Here is a 4,890-nt window from a genome sequence, read left to right on the forward strand (position 1 = left end):
TTTCTTATATGGATCTGAAATATATACAATAAAAGTTTATCCCTCAAGTCAAGGGGAAATAAGCTTGGCCACTTGCCCCTGCACACTTGATCAAGTATGCAAAACCATTGAATATAGGCCTACAAGAGAGATCATGATTAAAAAACATAAATGCCAAGATTATGGTACAATTCAGACAGTCAATCAATCAATTACAATATCAGAATGTCCTTTGTCCCATTATAGGCTACAGTCATTATAAAACTGTAAACTTGGATCCTGATTGGTTGATAGCCGCAAGTTATTCACAATAATCCCAGGCAAGGAATTACAATTCCTTGTCCCCAGGTAATTCCATTTGAATGATCAATATCATCGTGACAGCACGTACAGTGTCATTGAGGCCATCTCCATTTTGAAGTAGTCAATTTTCTTCTTCTTTTGTGTTTGAAAAAAGCATAAAGCTAATATTGGTGATTTACTGCCACTTGCAGTACTGGAGTCCTGACCCAAATCTTGTGTCATTGATTTATTGTGGCCACTAGAATGCGGTGATATACTGTATCTTAAATACATTTAAAAACCATAGTTAACCCAATTTGAAGAAGACAATGCTCTGATCATTGGCTGATCGCTCCCAACCCATAGGAATCTCCACCCAGATATTTTTTCATAACCCAACCCTGATCTGTACTTCTCCACAACTTAGTCCCTGACCTGTTTGGAGAGCTCCTTGGTCTTCATGGTGCCGCTTGCTTGGTGGAGCCCCTTGCTTAGTGGTGTTGCAGACTCCGGGGCCTTTCAGAACAGTTGTATATACGCACCACTTTTCCGTCATTTATTTTTTGAAACACGTTATTTTTTTCATTTCACTTCACCAATTTGGACTATTTTGTGTATGTCCATTACATGAAATCCAAATTAAAATCAATTTAAATTACAGGTTGTAATGCAACAAAATTGGAAAAACACCAAGGGGGATGAATACTTTTTCAAGGCACTGTATCCAAAGAAATGGAAATAGAAACAAAGGTAAAACAAATGAAAATGCAAACGTCATTTCAGCTGCTTGATGTGATGTGAGTTAGGTTTAGTTGGCTAGCTAGCAAAGGAGAAGTAGCCAGCCTGCATAGCGACCTTTTTTGCGTAAGACGGACCACCAGTCCGCTTGGCTAGCAACTTCAGAATCTCTGAACTATTGGCTTTTGCCCATACTATTCACCTTAGCAACGCTAGTTAGCATTAGCAATGGCTCCAGAAACGACCATCAACTTCTTTCAAAATGCACACAGACATATAAAAAATGGTACCCATGAATTCATCTGACTCTGGGTACATAGAAAAAAGGGTTTGATTGCCAAAATGTCAAGCTTTCCCTTTAATATAATTTTTTCATATGTTGGCAACCATTTAATAAAGTAACTCGAACCCGCAGATTATCGTGAGTAACACTCTTAAGGGCCGTATCCGGGCACTCTGCTTCATGTGAGAACAGCCCTCATCTGTGATTCATGATAATCCCCGGGTTCTCATACCTTATTGCTTAAATGACAGATGAAGGGTAGCTTGATCTTTTTGCGGTGCATGGACGAGTGCATAACCACCTGTGCCACAAACCTTTGGTAGAGGCCGTAGGCCCAAAGTAGGCCTACAACACTATACATCATGCTACACTGTCTTGCAAAGTAAACCCTGTAAATTAGTTTACACTTTCTTACAGAAACTACTGTAGATCCGCTGATCAGTGAAATATGAGGAAGCAAGCTCTCCGACCTTCAAGGCAAAACAGTAATTTAATAAATGTACAGCCCAAGGTACTTTCCCATTTTATGACAATAGAAGGTACAGTAGCCACTTGATGCCAACAATGTAGCTGGTCAAATGCCATGAGAATCAGTTATTTCCACATGAATAGTCACGTCTGCATTTGAATCATTCAGGAAATATTTCAACATAAAGAGGAAATGTTGCACTTCTGAAGAGCCATGACAAGAAACAAGACTTAAAGCTTACTTGGGAATCTGGTTCCCTGTTAAATTTTAGACAGCAAAATCAGTAATCTAACCATGGGATGCAAACATTTTTGATTTTTTTTATGGGGGGGGGGGGGGGGGGTATTCCTGGTATTCCTTAAAGAGGTAGGGTTTCAAGTGTCTCCGGAAGGTGGTCATTGACTCCGCTGTTCTGGCGTCGTGGGGGAGCTTGTTCCACCATTGGGGTGCCAGAGCAGCGAATAGCTTTGACTGGGCTGAGCGGGAACTGTGCTTCCATAGAGGTAGGGGGGCTAGCAGGCCAGAAGTGGATGAACATAGTGCCCTCGTTTGGGTGTAGGGTCTGATCAGAGCCTGAAGGTAAGGAGGTGCCGTTCCCCTCACAGCTCCGTAGGCAAGCACCATGGTTTTGTAGTAGATGCGAGCTTCAACTGGAAGCCATTGGAGAGTGCGGAGGAGCGGGGTGACATGAGAGAACTTGGGAAGGTTGAACACCAGACGGGCTGCAGCGTTCTGGATAAGTTGTAGGGGTTTAATGGCACAGGCAGGGAGCCCAGCCAACAGCGAGTTGCAGTAATCCAGACGGGAGATGACAAGTGCCTGGATTAGGACCTGTGCCGCTTTCTGTGTAAGGTAGGGTCGTACTCTGCGAATGTCGTAGAGCATGAACCTGCAGGATCGGGTCACCGCCTTGATGTTAGCGGAGAACGACAGGGTGTTGTCCAGGGTCACGCCAAGGTTCTTTGCACTCTGGGAGGAGGACACAATGGAGTTGTCAACCGTGATGGCGAGATCATGGAGCGGGCAGTCCTTACCCGGGAGGAAGAGCAGCTCCGTCTTGCCGAGGTTCAGCTTGAGGTGGTGATCCAACATCCACACTGATATGTCTGCCAGACATGCAGAGATGCGATTCGCCACCTGGTTATCAGAAGGGGGAAAGGAGAAAATTAATTGTGTGTCGTCTGCGTAGCAATGATAGGAGAGACCATGTGAGGATATGACAGAGCCAAGTGACTTGGTGTATAGAGAGAATAGGAGAGGGCCTAGAACTGAACCTTGGGGGACACCAGTGGTGAGAGCACGTGGTGCGGAGACAGATTCTCGCCATGCCACCTGGTAGGAGCGACCTGTCAGGTAGGACGCAATCCAAGAGTGAGCAGCGCCGGAGATGCCCAATTTGGAGAGGGTGGAGAGGAGGATCTGATGATTCACAGTATCAAAGGCAGCAGATAGGGTCTAGAAGGATAAGATCAGAGGAGATAGAGTTAGCTTTAGCAGTGCGGAGAGCCTCCATGACACAGAAGTGCAGTCTCAGTTGAATGACCAGTCTTGAAACCTGACTGGTTTGGATCAAGAAGGTCATTCTGAGAGAGATAGCAGGAGAGTTGGCTAGAGACAGCACGCTCAAGAGTTTTGGAGAGAAAAGAAAGAAGGGATACTGGTCTGTAGTTGTTGACATCGGAGGGATCGAGTGTAGGTTTTTTGAGGAGGGGTGCAACTCTCGCTCTCTTGAAGACTGAAGGGACATAGCCAGCGGTCAAGGATGAGTTGATGAGCGAGGTAAGGGAGAAGGTCTCCGGAAATGGTCTGGAGAAGAGCCATTGATAGGGTCAAGCGGGCAGGTTGTTGGGCGGCCGGCCGTCACAAGTCGCAAGATTTCATCTGGAGAGAGAGGGGAGAAAGAAGTCAAAGCATAGGGTAGGGCAGTACGAGCAGGACCAGCGGTGTCATTTGACTTAATAAATGAGGATCGGATGTCATCAACCTTCTTTTCAAAATGGTTGACGAAGTCATCCACAGAGAGGGAGGAGGGAGGGGGAGGAGGAGGAAGATTCAGCAGGGAGGAGAAGGTGGAAAAGAGCTTCCTAGGGTTAGGGGCAGAGGCTTAACATTTTGAGTGGTAGAAAGTGGCTTTAGCAGCAGAAACAGAGGAAGAAAATGTAGAGAGGAGGGAGTGAAAAGATGACAGGTCCGCAGGGAGTCTAGTTTTCCTCCATTTCCGCGGCTGCCCGGAGCCCTGTTTTGTGAGCTCGCAGTGAGTCGTCAAGCCACGGAGCAGGAGGGGAGGACCGAGCCGGCCGGGAGGATAGGGGACATAGAGAGTCAAAAGATGCAGAAAGGGAGGAGAGGAGGGTTGAGGAGGCAGAATCAGGAGATCGGAGGGAGAAGGATTTAGCAGAGGGAAGAGATGATAGGATGGAAGAGGAGAGAGTAGCGGGAGAGAGAGAGCGAAGGTTGCGACAGCACATTACCATCTGAGTAGGGGCAGAGTGAGTAGTGTTGGAGGAGAGCGAGAGAGAAAAGGATACAAAGTAGTGGTCGGAGACTTGGAGGGGAGTTGCAGTGAGATTAGTAGAACAACAGCATCTAGTAAAGATGAGGTCAAGCGTATTGCCTGTCTTGTGAGTAGGGGGGGACGGTGAGAGGGTGAGGTCAAAAGAGGAAAGAAGGAGGCAGAGAGAAATGAGTCAAAGGCAGACGTAGGGAGATTAAAGTCACCCAGAACTGTGAGGGGTGGGTGAGCCATCCTCAGGAAAGGAACTTATCAAGGCGTCAAGCTCATTGATGAACTCTCCAAGGGAACCTGGAGGGAGGGCGATAAATGATGATGTTAATCTTGAATGGGTTAGTGACTGTGACAGCATGGAATTCAAATGGGGAGATAGACAGATGGGTCAGGGGGAAAAGAGAGAATGTCCACTTGGGAGAGATGAGGATTCCTGTGCCACCGCCGCGCTGACCAGATGCTCTCGGGGTATGCGAGAACACATGATCAGACGAGGAAAGAGCAGTAGAAGTAGCAGTGTTTTCTGTGGTAATCCATGTTTCCGTCAGCGCCAAGAAGTCGAGGGACTGGAGGGTAGCATAGGCTGAGATGAACTCTGCCTTGTTGGCCGCAGAACGGCAGTTCCAGAGGCTG

This window comes from Coregonus lavaretus, assembly GCF_964263955.1.
Source record: "Coregonus lavaretus genome assembly, chromosome: 16".
In the NCBI taxonomy this organism is placed as follows: Eukaryota; Metazoa; Chordata; class Actinopteri; order Salmoniformes; family Salmonidae; genus Coregonus; species Coregonus lavaretus.